This window comes from Rattus norvegicus, chromosome 13 (genome assembly GCF_021556685.1).
Source record: "Rattus norvegicus strain SHRSP/BbbUtx chromosome 13, alternate assembly SHRSP_T2T, whole genome shotgun sequence".
Lineage (NCBI taxonomy): Eukaryota > Metazoa > Chordata > Mammalia > Rodentia > Muridae > Rattus > Rattus norvegicus.
The window spans coordinates 60,526,506-60,546,170 of NC_141546.1; the positions used below are offsets into that span (position 1 = coordinate 60,526,506).

General features: G+C 35.7%; 1 long non-coding RNA gene across 2 annotated transcripts in view; it reads left to right on the plus strand.

The window, feature by feature from the left end:
• Positions 1-18,231, plus strand: part of LOC120096272 (uncharacterized) — a 135,270-nt gene extending 117,039 nt beyond the window's left edge. For both annotated transcript variants that reach the window (XR_015635530.1, XR_015635531.1), the window contains one exon: positions 17,924-18,231. This is a non-coding gene — a long non-coding RNA (uncharacterized LOC120096272). The remainder of the gene's footprint in view (positions 1-17,923) is intronic.
• Positions 18,232-19,665: the final 1,434 nt, after the last annotated feature.

The following is a 19,665-nucleotide window of genomic DNA, read 5'->3' on the forward strand; positions in this document are numbered from 1 at the left end:
AATCAAGAGAGCTTCATCACAGAAATGCCAGGTTGGTTCAGTATAGGAATATTCATTAACATAATCCAGTATATAAACAAACTCAAAAAAATCAAATGATCAGCTCCTTAGATGCTGAAAAAGCCTTTGACAAAATACAACACCCCTTCTTGTTAAAAGTATTGGAGAAATCAGGAATTCAAGGCCCATATCTAAACTTAATAAAAGTAATATAGAGCAAACCAAGAGCCAATATCAAATTAAATGGAGAGATACTTGAAGCAATCCCAGTAAAATCAGGAACAGGACAAGGATGCGTGCATATATATATATATATATATATATATATATATATATATATACATACACACACACACACACACACACACATATGCAGCCCAAAAATTCTACCAGAGAACATGTACAGCTAATAAACAACTTCAGCAAAGTGGCTGGACATAAAATTAATTTAAATAAAATAGTAGTGTTGTTTTTAAATACAAATGGTAAATGGGCTGAGAAAGAAATTAGGAAAATAGTACTCTTAATAATAGTACCAAATAATAAAAAATATCATGGGATAACTCTTAGCAAACAAGTGAAAACTCTGTATGACTATAACTTCAACTCTCTTAAAACAGAAGTTAAAGAAGACCTCAGATACTATACATGGACTGACCCTGGACTCTGACCCCATAGGTAGCAATGAATATCCTAGTAAGAGCACCAGTGGAAGGGGAAGCCCTGGGTCCTGCTAAGACTGAACCCCCAGTGAACTAGACTATGGGGGGAGGGCGGCAATGGGGGGAGGGTTGGGAGGGGAACACCCATAAGGAAGGGGAGGGGGGAGGGGGATGTTTGCCCGGAAACCGGGAAAGGGAATAACACTTGAAATGCATATAAGAAATACTCAAGTTAATAAAAAAAAAAAAAGACCTCAGAAAATGGAGAGATCTCTCATGCTTATGGATCGGTAGAATTAATAAAGTAAAAGGAGCCATCCTGCCAAAAACAATCTACAGAGTCAATACAATCCTCATCAAATTTCCAAAACAAAGTGTCAAGAAGATGAAAAGAACAATTACCAACTTCATGTGAAAAAAAAAAAAACAAACACCCAGAATAGTGAAAATAATCCTTAACAATAAAAGACATTTTGAGTGAATCAATATTCCTGACCTCAAGCTGTACTACAGAGCAATAGTGATAAAAACCACATGGTATTGGTACAGAGAAAGACAGGTAGATCAGTGAAACAGAATTGAAGATCTAGAAATAAAACAATAGAACTTTGGAAATTTGATCTTTGACAAAGAAGCCAAAAACATAACATAAAAAAAAAAGAAAGAAAGCATCTTCAATAAATGGTGCTGGGCTGGTCTAACTGACTCTGTGTAGAAAGATGAAAATAGATCCATATTTGTTACCTTGCACAAAGTTCAAGTCCAAGTATATCAATAACCTCAACATATAACCAGATAGGCTGAATCTAATGGAAGAGAAAATGGGATAGAGCCTTGAAGTCTTTTTTTTTTTTTTTTTTTATTAACTTGAGTATTTCTTATATACATTTCGAGTGTTATTCCCTTTCCCGGTTTCCGGGCAAACATCCCCCTCCCCCCTCCCCTTCCTTATGGGTGTTCCCCTCCCAACCCTCCCCCCTTTGTCACTGGGGAAATTCCCTGAACAGAACTCCCATGGCTCAGGCTCTAAGATCAAAACTTGATAAATGAGACCTCATGAAACTGGAAAGCTTCTCTAAGGCAAAGGACATAGTCAATAGGACAAATCAGCAACCTACAGATTGGGGAAAATTCTTCACCAACCCCACATCCAATAGAGGGCTAATATCCAACATATAAAAAGAACTCAAGAAGCTAACCTACAAAAAACCAAGCAACCCAATCAAAAATTAGGAATAGAAATAAACAAAGAATTTATAACATAGAAACCTCAAATGGCAAGGAAGCACTTAAATAAATGTTTAAAGTCCTCAGTCATCAGGGAAAGGCAAATCATAATGACAGTGAGATTCTACCTCACACCAATCAGAATGGCTTAGACCAGAAATCAGGTGACAGCAACTGGTGGCATGGATGTGAAGAAAAAAGAACACTTTTCCATCCTTGGTGGGATTGTAAACTTATGTAACCACTCTGGGAAATCAATCTGGAGATTCCTCAGAAAATTGGAAATAAATTTACCTGAAGATCCAGCTATACTAATCTTGGGCTTATACCCAAATGATGTCCCACTCTGCCCCAGGAACATATGTTCTACTATGTTCATACCCACCTTATTTCTGATAGCCACACTCTGGAAACCACCCAGATGTTCCATGACCAAAGAAAGGATATAGAAAATGTGGTCCATTTATATTAGAACACTATTCAGCTATTAGGAATGAGGACATCATGAGTTTTGCAGGTAAATGGATGGAACTAGAAAATAACCTGAGAGAGGTAATCCTAGTCCAAAAGGACATGCATAATATGTCCTCACTAATAAGTGGATACTAGCCAAAAAAAAAAATAAGTACAGAATACCCAGGATATAATCCACAGAACTCAAGAAAGTTAAAAAGCCTAAGTGCCTAAATAAAGATGCCTATATCCCACGTGGAAGGAAGAAAAAGGCTGTCAAGGGGGCAGAGGGATGCAGAGATCTGGATGGGAGAGGGGACAGCAAAGGGAAAAGGGGAACATGATTAGATATTGGGGGTAGGAATAGAAGCAAAACCCTGAGGTCCAATAGAAATAATGGAAACAGGGAACCTTGGGAGGTAGGAGATGGGGGAACCCTCTTTAACGTACCACAGACTTGGGATGTGAGAGATGCAGATGAAATGCTCAACAGCGGGAGAAGCGAAATTGTGGAGTTCATCTTCAATGAAAGGACAGGGCATCAAGTAGTGGGATTGTGTTGCTATCCCACAGGCAAGAGCTCTGAGCCTGAGCTGTTCCTATCTAAAAGAACTTCAGGGACAGAGAAGGAGTGGAGACTGAGAAAGAAGAGGTTCATTGACAGGCCCAAATTGGTGTCCAGTTGCGGGGAGATTCAGAGACTTGACATTGTTATGATGCAGTGGTGTACTTATGGATACAAGCCTGGCATGGCTGCCCTCTCAGGGGTCCAACAGGCAGCTGAAAGCATCAGATGTAGATACTTCTGGAAAAACATGGGAATTCCTGTGGCTTAATTAGGAAAGGGCTGGAAGAAGCTGAGGAATAAGGGTGACCCCATGAAATGAACAGCTCTGGATCCCCGTGATCTCTAGAACACCGATCCACCAAACAGATAGCATACATTAGCAGACATGAGGCCCCTGACACATATACAGCAGAGGACTGTCTGGTCTGGCCTCAGTGAGTGAAGAAGCACCTAACCCATGAGAGACTTGAGGCCTCAGGGAGTGGGGAGGTCAGCTGGGTTGGTGGTGGCTGGGGGGGTAAGTCCTCTTGGAGATGGGGTGTGGGAGTGGTATTTGGCGTGATTGGAAGGTAGAAGAGGAGGTAGTTGGTGACTGCTGTTGTGGTTTGGCCTGAAGTTATCTGTATTTTGATGATAATGCCACTGTCCCAAGGACAGCTGCCTAGTCCCGTACTCAGAACTCAGGTGACTTCACCAGAACCTTCTCCCCATTGATTTTGTAAAGTACAGGTGAGGGGCAGGTACAGGATAGAAGGAGGCCTGTCATTGGAGGAGAAGGAAGGATGGGCGGGAGAGAGTTTGAAGGAAGAGGAGAAAACTAGAGGAGAAGGAGACACAGGGGAGAAGAGAGAGGGGGTCTGAGAAGCCTTGGCAGGACAAGATGGCAGGTGATGTTAAGATTCTGCTCTGTGTATTTACAAGTTGTTATTAATGTTCTCAAAGGATGGATAGTACTGGGCTTTGTATGTTTAAGTGGACAATTAAATCTTACCAATTGGATCTAAGATTATTGTGTTGTCTGTTCTTTTATGTGAGGGTTTGTCTGTAGGAAAGTGTGCGCTGGGCTGTGTTTCCGCCAAGATATCTAGCAGATATCTTGGGGCAGCGACGTGTATACCCAGTGGGGTAAAAGACGAAATACTTTTTTATTTTTATATTTTTACAACAACAGACTGCACTGTGGAAAAAGTTTAAAGAATATTAATTTAAAAGTAGCAAAAAAGACTAAAATACAATTCATTAAAATATTTCTCTTCAGTGGGTTCTATTTAAATGAAACTAAATATTTGCACTTCAGCTAGCAGCTCAATTCCAAAAGCAAAAGTAATTTTTGTTATTAATTCTGGAACAGTGATCAGAAAATTATGTAAAAGTACTTTACTTTAGTTTCTGTCATTTATGAATGTAGCAAAAATGAATAAAAACCGTCTAGTCTAAATTTGTAAGAATATTTATTTCATTCTTTAGTGAAAACTTTAAAGTCAAAATATTATCTGATGCTCACAATTCTCCCAAAATGATTCTTGAGGTTATGAATTGAGAGTGGGCATCTTTCCCAAGCAGAGACAGCAGAACTTGGCACTGTGTTGGCAAGCAGGAAGCATCGACTCTAACCAGTGTGTTCTGGTGGAACTGCACCTTAGCACCTTCATTATTAAGGAAATCACAATTCTTTGACTTAATGTCCCAGTCTGCTGGCTTGGAGTTTAAAATATATACCCCCATGTCACAGCTGTTCTGATCTATGCCACGAACTTTTCAAGACTGAAAATAGAGAACAAAGTGTTTTCTGGTTAGAAAAATGTATGTACACATCAATACACCTTTACACGTCAGTGACTAGTTAAAAAACCCCTCTCTCTACAATCCAGAATAGAGAAAGGAATTGAATTCAGGCCTGACACTTTAACAATGCACTACCTCCTAGATTTTGCTTTAGCCCATAATTAATTTTCTGTTTATGCTTAGTCAAACTCTATTTAATTTGAGAAGAAAAATTATATTTTAAAATAAATACAAATAATTTTAATAACATTTTATTTGGCAAAACTGGATTTAATGCAAAGAAATACCTTGTAAAATATGGTAGAAGCAAGACACCTGTCCAATTGTGTTCTAAGATTGTTTTTCGCTAATTATTTTTAACATATTAGGGTATTAAAATGTTATTTACATAATATTTATAAAATATAAAATATATTTCCTATAACTCATCAACAAATATAGTATCAATGAAAAAAATATAATCAGTATGACACATACTATTGCTCTAAATCAGAATTTTCTGAAAACCAAGAGAATTGCTTGTAGGCTATGAGCCACAAACTGTTAGAAACTTTGTATCTTTATCACCAGGCAGAAGACTGCACACATATTACATGCAACATTTGTTGCATCTCACAGCACAGTAGACACCTTCCTGTTTAATAGAGAATCCCAAAGCTTTGTCTTCTGGTTCCTTATACTAAAAAATTTATTGAAGCTGAATTACGTAGAAAACAAAACGAGTACATAAAGAGATGTTTCCGTTTTTCTGATAAAAATATTTCTGCCTAGTATGAAGTTTATAACATGGGTGTTTAGAACTAAATTCTGCCATATCAGTCTTTTCCTAAAATTACTAGTCTTTATTAAGGGCTAAAATTTCCTGAACCTTATAATCCTTGAGCTAGCTACTAGGTCAGTTTCAAATGCCTGTCTCAAATCTTTCCATAAGTTGTCTCAACTATCTAATAATGTTTCATGTTTAAAATATTATTTGTGGAGATATTCTATGAAAACCAAGCCTGAAGTAGTGATATTACCATCATGTACACTACGGATTTTGTGCATATAACTTACATATTAAGAATTATATGTGTAATATAAATTTCTAATAGGTAAAGTATTGACTGAAAGACATTGCTGCTTCCAGTCTCTAACTGTGCCAAAGAGCTAGCCCATGGACAAAAAATACTGCCTGCAGAGAACTGGTCTTCCAGGAGCACTCTCCCTCCTCAGTCCAAAGCCCACAGGAGGAAGCTCACTTCTCTCCATTGACTGTCCAAGGAGAGCTACACCAGGAGCAAATAGGCACAGGAGCAAACTGGGCATGAGAGCCTCAGAGCTGCTTAGGACAGGACCCTTCCAGTCTCCATTTGTGCCCAGAGATGGCGCTGTTCCGCAGTTCTCCAGATCCCACACCAGCCCCAAGAGAGCTGGTCTCCCAGGAGCCCTGCCTCTCCTAAGATCACAGGCACACAGGCACACAGGAGGGACAAGCTATAATCAGAGACAGCAAGACCAGCGTGCATCAGTGATAAGAAATGGCATTGGGCCAGCACGAGACCATAAGCAGCAGAAACCAAGACTTCTTGGCAACATTAGAACCCAGTTCTCCCACCAGAGCAAATACTGACTATTCCAACACACCTGAAAAGCAAGATTTGGATTTAAAATTGCATCTGTGATGATGATAGAGGACTTTAAGAAGGACATGAATAACTCCCTTAAAGAAATACAGGACAACACAGGTAAAGTAGAATCCCTTAAAGAGGAAACACAAAAATCCCTTAAAGAATTACAGGAAAATATAAACAGGTGAAAGAATTAAATAAAATAATGCAGTGTCAAAAATGGAAATAGGAACAATTAAGAAATCACAAAGGGAGACCACCGTGGAGAAAGAAAAGCTAGGAAAGTTATCAGGAGTCATAGACATAAGAATCACCAACAGAATACAAGAGGTAGAAGAGAGAATCTTTGGGGCAGAAGATACCAGAGAAAACCTTGACAAAAAATGCAAAAACAAAAAAGTTCCTAACTCAAAAGGCCAGCATATATCATCAAATAACTACAGAAGAAAACTTCCCTAACCTAAATAAAGAGATTTCCATGAACATACAAGAAGCCTTCAGAACTCCAAACAGATTGGACAAGAAAGGAAATTCCTCCCATCGCATAATAGTAAAACACCAAATGCACACACAAGAAAAGAATGAAAATTAAAAGTAGTACAGGAAAAAATCAAGTAACATATACAGACAGACCTATTAGAATTATACCAGACTTCTCACCAGAGACTATGAAAGCCAGAAGATCCTGTGCAGGTATCATTCAGACTCTAAGAGAACACAAATGCCAGACTAGGCTACTATATCCAGCAAAACTCTCAATTACCATAGATGGAGAAACCAAAATATTCCAGGACAAAACCAAATTTAAAAACTATCTTTCCACAAATCCAGCACAACAAAGGATAATAGATGGAAAACTCCAACACAAGGAGAGAAACTATGCTGTATAAAAGACAAGAATGTAATCTTCTTGCAATAAACCCAAAAGGAGATAGCCACATAAGCATAATTCCACATTCCACAACAAAAATAACAAGAAAAAAATCACCATGCCTTAATAGCTCTTAACATCAATGGACTCAATTTCCCAATAAAAAGACATAGACTAACAGAATGGACACTTAAACAGGACCCAGCATTTTTTGGCATAGAGGAAAGGAACCTAAGTCAAAAGACAGACCATTCTTCAGAGTAAAAGCCTGGAGAACATTTTTCCAAGCAAATGGTCCCAAGAAACAAGCTGGAGTATCCATTCTAATATTAAATAAAATCAACTTTAACCAAAGATTTATCAAAAAAGATAAAGAAGGACACTTTATAGTCATCAAAGGGAAAATCCAGCAAGATGAACTATAAATTCTGAATATCTATGCTTGAATTTCAAGGGCACCCACATCCATAAAAGAAATTTCACTAAAGCTCAAAGCACACATTGCACCATACACAAAAATAGTAAGAGACTTCAGCACCCTATTCTCATCAATGGATAGATCATGGGAACAGAAATGAAACAGAGACACTGTAAAATGAACAGAAATCATGAACCAAATAGACATTTCATCCCAAAACAAAAGAATGTATATTCTTCTCAGCACCTCATGGTACCTTCTCAAAAACTTACTGGTCACAAAACAGGCCTCAGTAGATACAAGGAGACTGAAATAATCCCATGCATCCTATCAGATCACCAAAGACAAAGACTGGTCTTCAATAACAACAAAAACAACAGAAAGCAGCACGGAAGCTGAACAATGCTCTACTCAATGACAACTTGGCCAAGGAAGAACTAACGAAAAATTGAAGACATTTTGGAATTTAATGAAAGTGAAGGCACAACATATCTAAACTTAAGGGAAACAATGAAAGCAGTGCTAAGGGGAAAACTCATAGCTCTGATTGCCTGCAAAAAGGAGCTGGACAGAGCATACACTACCAGCTTGACAACACACCTAAAAGCTCTAGGACAAAAAGACAGAAATTTAACCAAGAGGAAGAGACAGCAAGAAATAATCAAATTCAGTGCTGAAATCAACCAAGTAGAAACAAAAAGAACTATACAAAGAATGGACAAAACCAGGAGCTGGTTCTTTGAGAAAATAGATATGATAGGTGAACCCTTAGCCAGACTAACCAGAGGGGAAAAAACAGTATTCAAATTAACAAAATCAAAAAACATAACAACAGAAACTTAAGAAATTAAAAAAAAATTATCAGATCTTACTATAAAAGCCTATACTCAAAAAAAACTGGAAAATCTGAAGGAAATGGACAATTTTCTAGACAGATACCATGCATTAAAGTCAAATCAGGATCAGACAAACCATCTAAAAAGTTCCATAACCCCTAAAGAAATATAAGTAGTCATTAAAAGTCTCCCAACCAAAAAATGCCCAGGACTAGATGGGTTTAGTGCAGTATTCTATCAGACCTTCTAAAACCTAATACCAATACTCTACAAATTATTCCACAAAATAGAAATAGAAGGAACACTACCCAAATAGCTTTTTAAAGCCACAATTATGCTTATACCTAAACCACACAAAGACCCTACAAAGAAAGAGAACTTCAGACCAATTTCCCTCATAAATATTGATGCAAAAATAGTCAATAAAATTGTCACAAACCAATTCCAAGAACATATCAAAAAGATCATTCACTGTGATCAATTAGGCTTCATCCCAAGGATGCAAGGATGATTCAATATACAGGAATCTAAGAACATAATTCACTATATAAACAAACTCATGGGGGAAAAAAAGACCACATGATCATCTCATTAAATGCTGAGGAAGCATTTGACAAAATTCTACATCCCTTCATGATAAAAGTCTTGGAAAATTCAGAAATTCAAGGCCCATACCTAAACATAGTAAAAGCAATACACACCAAATCAGTAGGGAGAGGAAGGAAAGTGCATAGCATTTGAAATGTAAATATACAAACTATCCAAGAAAAATAAAATTAAAAGTAATATATACAGACAAAACCCTGAAACGGTCTACAGTAATTACTTTGTTAATATGGTCGACCCAAGTTCCTTTGCTCTATTTTGCAAAAGTTTTATATATTGCTTCAAGAATCGTAAACCTCTCCTAAAATGAGCAACATGGGAAAAAAAGACATTGCTATTCTTACAAGATAGTATAAAATTACTTAGCCTAGTTGATTATGTTTTTTCTATTCCTACTAAAAAATTAAGAAACTCCATATTTTTATGTTTTAACAACAGTAGATATTAACAAGCTTTACTTTTAAACATTCAAATAGGTATATGATGATATAACCTGATGATTTTACTTTGCATATTTCCAAAGACTAATTAATTTAGTACCCATTCTGAGCTTATATCTTTATGTAGCATTTATATGCATCTGTATATGATATGTGCAAAAACATCATATCCTCACATTTTGATGAAAAGCATCTTGATATTAGTACCTTATTTTAAGTGAGTCCTTCAAATGACCTACAATAATTAAATAGTTACAAGATCTTTGCATATGCATGATTGTAAACCTATTTTCAACCTGAGTACTGCTTGTCTTTCAGCTCTTTTGTTTTAGGCTGTGCTTTAAATGTTTCTTTGTTTAAATTTTAAAATGTCAAGAATCAGCTTTTTAATTTGATCTTTGTACTTTTCTTTCCTCTGTAAGGCATCTAGTGTTCTTGAAGAAGACAAATTTTGAATACTTTTTTAAGAGGTTTAAGTTTCTATGCTTAAATCTAAATTTCATTTTTGGTTTTGATTTTTTTCATTTCATGTTTTTCTCATAACAGAGAATAAACTATTTTAATTTTCAAGTAACATAGTGTATATATCTGTGGGAGATAAACTAAATTTTTTTCTTTTGTATGAGTCTGGGTGGATTACTGTTTTCAGATAACAAAAATCAAGTGCGAGTGGTTTATAACATAATCAAAGAGATGAAACAGAGGAAGTGAAGCAGCCATATCCCCAGCCTTTAATAAAAGGCTTCAATTTCATTAGATAGAGCAGGATACCACTAAAACATCTTAAGGCAGGTGCCCTAGTCATGTGTACCCTCTCACCCACACCGTGGCTTCAGTGAACAAGAGCAATATCTATGGGTTGCTCCTGTATCATTTATGGCACCAAATATTTATTTGCTCACAGTCTCAGGTAAGAAATATGAGAGCATTCAAAGAACAGCTGGAGATCTGATGGTTACAAATGCTTTCTCTTATTCTCAGTGTTAATCATTGTCATGTTAGCATGTTAAACTCCCAGTGACTTAATTCAGTAAGTCCAACTGCATGTTCTCTAAGAGGAAATGCTGAAGGAAATAAAAAAATAGTGCTTTACCTGAAAGAGTAATTTAACTCTTTGTGTGTTTTCAATTGAAAATATGACTTTAAAAATGATAAATTTCTAAATAAGCCTGAATCATTTATGAACAGACAAAAACAAAGAGAGCAAGAGCTTGGGACATGCATGCTCATTCTATGTTGAATTCTATGATGAATCATTTTACATTTCCAGTATGGGATAGTTTTAATTGTATTTCAATAAGTACCCAATGTCATGATGAGAAACAGGAGAGGGAAAGTTGAATTTGTATAGAAAGTCGGTTATATAAGTGTGCCTTAATCCTAAATGGGAAAATGATGTTTAACAGATGTAATATATTGTTTCCCAAATCATAGCCCAAGATTTAGGATATTTGGACAGAGAATCAATTATTTAACATGATACAGCTAGATGGAATATAGTACTGTTCAAATATCAAATCGTTGATTATTGTAGGACATTAATAAGATGTCTTACACATTATAACTTGATTATCATGAATTAATATATAAGCTCATTGAGACTAGATAAGATAGAAATGTTATTTGATCTAACCGGTATTGTAGGGAAACCTTTAACAATGTATGGTGTTAACCATTTTCTTCACATAAGCTAATTATATAAAGTGTGAGCCTGCACTTAATTTACTCATATATATATATATATATATATATTTAATTTTGTCATATGGAAATAGTAGATTAAAGAGAAATGCTTGCTGTAGATTTTCAGTTGTCAAGAGTGAATGCTCTTAGGAATCACTGAGAATGCATACTAGGGAAAATCTGAAATGTGTTTGTTGAAGAATATGTCCTCCATATAATGAAATTAAATTTTTTCAAGGGACAGATTCTGAAAGATTTTTGGCTAGCGTTTGGGTCTACAGGTAGCATGATCTTTAAGAAGTAAGTGCTAGTCAAGCAAAATGAAATACAGGCAATATGCTCATAAGGAAACATTTGTAACCACACTGCTCTGTCACTGCTTTGAAGAGAATATGCTTCTGCTACTAGGAAGTTCAGCCATGATGTTCTTCCTGCCTCACCACAGGTCCTAGGTGATCGACCCAAATGATGTGAATGGAAGACTCTGAAAACCAAGTTAATGTCTTTCCTCCCAATAAGTTATTTTTTTCTAAGAATATTTTTTATTAACAGTAAGTTCAAACAATATCTAATAAAATCAGCATATGATTTTTACATCAAAGAACATTGCTTAACTCTATTCAAAGGGACACAACACTAAATCATTGTTCCCATAATTATTTGATTATATTTGTTCTTGTCCGTTTTCTCTATATAATTTAATGTTGATGAATAGAAGTATTTTAGAAGGTCATGTTCACCATTTTAATCGAAGGTTTTGGGTGTTTCTTCTATAAATATTTACATGTTAATTTGTTTTTGAAGGGTTAATCAACTTATTTTTGAATGTCAGCCATCATTATAACCAGATGTGTTGACCAAAATCTTAGATTTTCATCAAGAGATTCCTTATTTCTGATAAAAAAGAGAGATATAACTAGCAATTTTTCATATTTTCTAATGCATCAATATTATAGTTTATTGAATTTTATACCAAGGTCAGACAGGTTGCAGTAAACATCTCCCATAGTACCCTGTGCATTATGTATGCTTCTTATTCTTCAGTAGCCATTATCTGTTTTCTGATCCCATTCTATATTTATGTTTTCAAGTGTGGAAAGGGACATTAGGTTGCCAAGTAGTTCTTAGTTCTTTTTGCAGTTGTTTTTGTTTTCTTTCTTTCTTTCCTTCTTTCTTATTTTATTTGGGAGCATCTGCAATTTGACCATCCATCTTGAGCTTCATGTGGTCTTTGGGTAGTATTTTGTGTAATTCAAGCTTTTAGGCTAATATCCACTCATCAGTGAGTGCATACAATGTGCGTTCTTTTGTGACTGGGTTACCTCAGTCAGGATAATATTTTCTAGTTCCATCAATTTGCCTATGAATTTCATGAAGTCATTGTTTTTGATAGCAGAGTAGTACTCCATTGTGTAGATGTACCACATTTTCTCTATCCATTCCTCTGTTGAGGAACATCTGGGTTCTTTCCAGCTTCTGGGCATTATAAATAAGGCTGCTATGAACATAGTGGAGCATGTGTCTCTCTTGTATGTTGGAGTATCACTTAGGTATATGCCCAGGAGTGGTATAGCTAGGGCCTCAGGTAGTGGAAAGTCCAATTTTCTGAGGAACCCTCACTGATTTCCAGAGTGGTTGTACCAGTTTACAATCCCACCAACAATGGAGGAGTTTTCCTCTTTCTCCACATTCTCTCCTGCATCAGCTATCACCTGAGTTTTTTATCTTAGTCATTCTGACTGGTATGAGCTGGAATCTCAGGGTTGTTTTGATTTGCATTTCCCTGGTGATTAAGGATGTTGAACATTTCTTTAGGTGATTTTGGCCAGTCAATAATCCTCAGTTGAGAATGTTTTGTTTAGCTTTGCACCTAATTTTTTTAAAGGGTTGTTTGGCTCTCTGGTGTCTAACTTATTGAGTTCTTCTTATATTTGGGATATTAGCCCTCTATCAGTTGTAGGATTGGTAAAGGTCTTTTTTAAATCTGTTTGTTGCCATTTTGTCTTAATGACAGTGCCTTTTACTTTACAGAAGCTTTACAATTTTATGAGTTCCCATTTATCAATTCTTGATCTTAGATCATAAGCCATTGGTGTTTTTTTTTTTTTTTTCAGGAAATTTTACGCAGTTCCCATGTTTTCAAGAGTCTTCCCCACTCTTTCTTCTATTAGTTTGAGTGTATCTGGTTTGATGTGGAGGTCCATGATCCACTTGGACTTAAACTTTGTACAGAGTAATAAGGATAGATAAATTTGCATTGTTCTACATGCTGACCTCTGATTGAATCAGCACCATTTGTTGAAAATGCTATCTTTTTTCCATTGGATGGTTTTAGCTTCTTTGTCAAAGATCAAGTCACCATAGGTGTGTGGGTTCATTTCTGGGTCTTCAATTCTGTTCCACTAATCTATCTGCCTGTCTCTGTACCAATACCATACAGTTTTTATTACTATTGCTCTGTAATAGTGCTTGAAGTCAGGGATGGTGATTCCCTCAGAAGTTATTTTATTGTTGAGTGCTTGCAAAAATAAACAGGAGAGAGCGTATGTCAGCAGCCTGAGAGCATACCTTAAAGCTCTAGAACAAAACTAAATAAATAAGCCCAAGAGAAGTACAAGGCAGAAAATATTCAAATGTGGGGATGAAATCAACCAAGTAGAAATGAAAAGGATTATACAAAGTATCAAAAAAACAGGAGCTGGTTCTTTGATAAAATCAACAAGATAGATAAATCCTTAGCCAGACTAACCAGAGGGCACAATTAACACAATCAGAAGTGAAAAGAGAGACATAACAAAGAAATTTTAAAAGTCATCAGATTCTACTACAAAAGCCTATATTCAACAAAACTGGAAAATCTGGAGGAAATGGATAATTTTCTAGACAGTTACAAGTCACCAAATTTAGATCAGAAACAAATATATCATCTAAAAACCCTCATAACTCCTAAAGAAATAGAAGCATTTATTAAAAGGTCTCCCAACCAAAAAGATCCCAGGATCAGATGGGTTTAGTTCCAAATTCTATCAGACCTTCATGGAAGACTAATACTGTCCTCATACCAATACTGTCCAAACTAAAATAGAAACGGATGGAGCAGTACCAAATTCCTTACATAAAGCCACAATTACTCTTATACAGAAACCACACAAAGATCCAACAAAGAAAGAGAACTTCAGACCAATTTCTCTTATGAATATTGATGCAAAAATACTCAATAAAATTCTGGCAAACCAAATCCAAGAACACATCAAAACGATCATCCATCATGATCAAGTAAGCTTCATCCCAAGGATGCAGCAGGGATAGTTTAATATATGGAAATCCATAAATGTAAACCAGTATATAAACAAATTCAAAGATAAGAACCACATGACTGTTTCATTAAATGCTGAGAAAGCATTTGACAAAATTCAGCACCCCTTCATGATAAAAGTCCTGGAAAGATCAGGCATTCAAGACCCACATCTAAACATAGTAAAAGCAATATACAGCAAACCAGTACCAAACATCAGTCTAAATGGAGAGAAACTTGAAGCAATACCACCAAAATCAGGGACTAGACAAGGCTGCCCACTCTCTCCCTACTTATACAATATAGTACTCAAAGTCCTAACCAGAGCAATCAGACAATGAAAGCAGGTCAAAGGGATATAAATTGGGAGGGAAGAAATCAAAATATCTCTATTTGCAAAAGGTATTATTGCATACTTAAGTGACCCCAAAAGTTCCACCAGAGAACTACTAAGCCTGATAACAACTTCAGTAAAGTGGCTGGATATAAAATTAACTCAAACAAATCAATAGCCTTCCTCTACTCAAAGGATAAACAGGCTGAGAAAGAAATTAGACAAATGACGCCCTAAAATTCCCAAATTGAATAATGTATCTTGGTGTGACTTTAACCAAGCAAACAAAATATCTGTATGACAAGAACTTCAAGTCTCTGAAGAAAGAAATTCAGGAAGATCTCAGAAGTTGGAAAGATCTCCCATGCTCATGGATTGACAGGATTAAAACAGTAAAGGTGGCCATTTTGCCAAAAGCAATCTACAGATTCAATGCAATCCCGATCAAAATTCCTACTCAATTCTTTATAGAGATAGAAAGAGCAATTTGCAAATTCATTCGGAAAAAAAAACCCAGGGTAGAGAAAACTATACTTACCAGTAAAAGGGAATAACATTTGTAATGTAAATAAAAAATGTCCAATTTAAAATATAACTCATTAGTATGGGGTTTAACTTTTAGTCCCTCGGTCTATTTGCATAAATATTTCTATAGTCTTAATTCTCTTTGACTGGGCAGTGGCAATGTTTTTTTGTTTTTTTGTTTTTTTAAATTAGGCTCCTTTGATGACTCTCAATACAGGTAAGAAAGCAATATTCGTAGCACATATCTATTTGTAATTAAGAGGAGTCTCTGAGAGGACTCTAATGAACTGTAATTTAAGAATAGCAATCAACTGGAGCAGTAAGGTACATTTTATATGTGATAAAAATAGGCCTTAGTTTACCTAGCATCTATGATTCAGTTAATTTTAGTGTTGTTGCTACTTTCTTGGTATCTGACTGTATAGTGGTATGGATGAACATAGTGACCAGGAACTGAGATGCCAGTATGTGAAACAGTAGAGAATGTATCATTAAATGGTGTTCATCAATGAAGGTGAAAGGGTCTTAATCCCTACCAAAAAGCACAAACACAGGGCTTATCATGAGGAAGCTTCCCTTTGTTGAAAGCAGAAGGAAGACACTTAGCCACAACCATTCTGTGGTGCCATTTCCTCAATTCCAGGGAGTTGTTGTTGTTGTTGTTGTTGTTGTTGTTCATTTCTTTGTTTATTTGGTTGCTTCGTTGATTTTTTTATCACTGTGATATTCAAATGTATCTAATGTCTGTTATATGTCTTTTCTTGTGCATAGTATACCTGGATGTTCATCTTTATGCAGCCATGACTTAAACAAAATAACCGAACTATAAAAGTAATAGAATAATTTCTTTTTTATCTTTATTAACTTGAGAATTTCTTACTTACATTTCGATTGTTATTCCCCTTCCCGGTTTCCAGGCCAACATCCCCCTAACCTCTCTCCCTCCCCTTCTATATGGACACAAGAACAAGTTGAGGTCCTGACCATAGAGGAGGATCCTCAGAGCCCAAGTCAAACTCTGTGCAGCTCCTGCTTCTGTGCAACCTCTTCTATAAAGTTTAAAATTGCCACAGGCAAGGCAGAGGGAAACTGGGAATTCTGAAGCAGATTGAGTATGAACCATTTATCAAGACCCATCTGATTAACAGAATTGGATTACTATTATATAGATTATTTGGTCCTATTCTCCTCAACTTAGGCATTTTGGTAAATAGTTTTACTCTTTTATTTTGTTTTTGTTTTTGTTGTTTGTTTTTATTTTTCCAGAATGAGTATAAGAAATTTTAAATACTTCTCTCATAAGCACTTAGTAGGTTCTTTTTCTTTATGAAATAAATTTAGATTTTTAGAAACATGATTTTATTTCCCTACCCCCCTCAAAAAACCTCTCATTATATAAAAAAAAATAAAGGAGAGAGAGATTTGTTTCTCTCAATTATTTCCTTCAAAAAACCACTGCTGTTCAAATCCTTTCATTCTCCCAGTAGGGTGAAAAGAATTTCTGGAGAAATGACCGCTGAAAAGAAGGTTTACTTAGCAGTATATTTATCTCCAATATTGATAGGTGATCTTTCAAGCTCTTCTTGAAAGAAGTGCTTCTTTCTCTTGGTTTCTTTGTTGTTGAATTAGTTGCACTATATTTGCACAAGTTCATGTGGAATTTTCTATATAATCATGTTTGGTATCTCTATCAAAATGGTCTTCACAAAATATATGGGTTTTGGCATCATAGAATTTCCAACTTCTGAAGATGAAAGAAAAGGTGTTTTGTCTGTAAAACCGACAGTATTTTCCTTGTAAAATAATGCATGCAGCACTGGGTTTCGGATTTAGCTTAGTGGTAGAGCCCTTGCCTAGCAAGTGGAAGGCCCTGGGTTCGGTCCTCCTCAGCTCAAAAAAAAAAAAAAAATGAGGCAGCACTAAAGATCAGATACCTTTCAGTCATCTTCTAAATCTCTTCAGTACAATGTAAGCTTATATATTTCACAGAGCAGATGATGATATTCTTCAGTACTCTATGTCAGAAGTGACTTGTGTCTGTCTCATTTTACTTAAGTGATAGTCGGCTGGCTTCCCAATATGTCAATCAATCAAAATGATGCACAGTGTGGACTGCATCTTTAGAAAAATGAGATTATAATGCTTATGAAACTTAAAGTCCTCTCTTGATGTTTTACAATGTAAATAGAAATATCAACGAATATGAGTAATTTTACAGTGAATTGTTCACATAACATTTGTTGATGTAGATTTTGCCAAGAATATCACAGAAGTTAGTTAGAGTATAGTAAGTCTCAGTGGTTGTAGGATGTATTTGTTCTCAGAAATGACATCTTTAGAATTTGAAGAAAGGAAAAGCTTCTCATAAATAGGCAGTTCTGTTATTCCCTTGCTTGTGTATGATACAGCTTTTCTGTAGTATCTCTTACTGCTAAAGTTGAATTTACTCTCAATACTTAAACAAATATATATGTGTGTGTGTGTGTGTGTGTGTGTGTGTGTGTGTGTGTGTGTGTGTAAAATTAGCACAAGTTAATTTCAAGGAGGTCTTCATACACCTAATAATTTTCTAATTTTACAAACGATGTATTTCTTCTCCCCCCCCCCCAGGAATTTTGATTGTGCTTGTGCTGCAGCTTGAGTCAACAAGAAGATTCAAAGTGATGGTGAAGAGAGGAGTGACTTACCCTAAATTCAAAAGAATCATCACTAAGAAAGCATAAAGGAAATAAGAGCTAGTCATTTAAAGCAGTCAAGTCACTGGAAGAGCTAACAAAGTTATTAATATTGCAAAGTAGAGCATTCTGTGTGTTAGAGGGATGGCAAGGAGCCTTCATTAGCTGGAGTAGGATGAGTCCAGACAAAATGAATAGGAAATGCCATTGGGGAGATAAAAACTGAAATATCATGCAATTGTCCCAATTTGCCTTCTACTATTCTTCTTTAACACTGAGATCCCTTTCTCACTTGAAAGTTCTCAATTCCAGACATATGGTCATCCCTTTAAAACTTTGCTTATTTAAATTCTATTTAAGGATTTTGCTTGCTTGTTTGTTTGTTAATTTAAGTCTGTGGCTTATTATGTAGCCATGACTGGTCTGAAAGTATGTGTGTAGATGAGGCTGACCTGCTTCTCTTTCATGAGATTTAAGATTAAATGTGTGGACCACAAAGCAATAAATAATAGATGCCAGTAAGGATGTAGAGAAAAACAAACTCTTACACAATTCTGGAAGGAACCTCTATTGGGATAGCCATTATGGAAAACAATATGGACTCTCCTCAAAAGAAAGAAATGGACACAAATAAAAGATCCACAAAATCATCCTGCTACTGGATATAAACACAAGGGACATTGTCACATCAAACAGGTACTTGTAATGCTACTTTTGAAGAAGTCCCATTCATCTTATCCTAGATATGGAATAAAACTTGATGTCCTTCAAGGATGGGGTGACAAAGAAAATGTATAATATAAACAGGGAATTACCATTCAAGTATAAAAAAATGCACTGCTCTCAGCTGCAGTAAAGTATATGGAGCTATAGGAGTTGGCATACATTATACGTTTGTCAGGCACTGTAAGAGACAAACTACAGTTTCTAAATATAAAGAATAGATACAGCTATGGGAATACTAAGAAACTTACTTTGATCAGCAAATTTTGCACAATGTTCTATATTTTCTAGTTTATTCTATTAAATCTATAACAATTTTAATTAATATACTTAGTAAAGGAAAAACAGAAGTAATGAGGGATGTATAGAGGTAGTCTGAGGAAGGAACAACAGAAAACAATGACAAACATGTGTCCCGAGCACCTGGCAAGACTGAATCATATCAACTGAGATAGAGTGGACAGTGGAATGTGTATGTATATGGAGCCATTTATATTTCGAGGGATGTTATTTTATCTCGTTCAAAGAGACACAAGAACACATTAGAGTTGCTCCCAGAAATATGATTTGAGGAGATAATAGATATCTGTGAATTTTTTATGTGAAGATTTTATGATTTCTTCAGTGAGAAGCAAAGTCATTACCAGAACATGAGGATGAGAAAAGAGAAGAGTTAAGGAGAAAAACCTAAAATAATGAACCAGTTTTTGTTTTAACCTGAACATCTTATTTGACTCCATCTATACAAAATATTACCACTTTAACATATTATAGATATTAAAAATCATCTACATGCTTTACATTTCACCTTCAAAATCTTAGGTGCATTTTACACTTAAAATACATAGCACTTCAGACAGTTTCATTTTAGTGTGTGCTTTCTAAAAAAATTAACTTGTGTGTGTGTGTGTGTGTGTGTGTGTGTGTGTGTGTGTGTGTGTGTGTGTGTACACA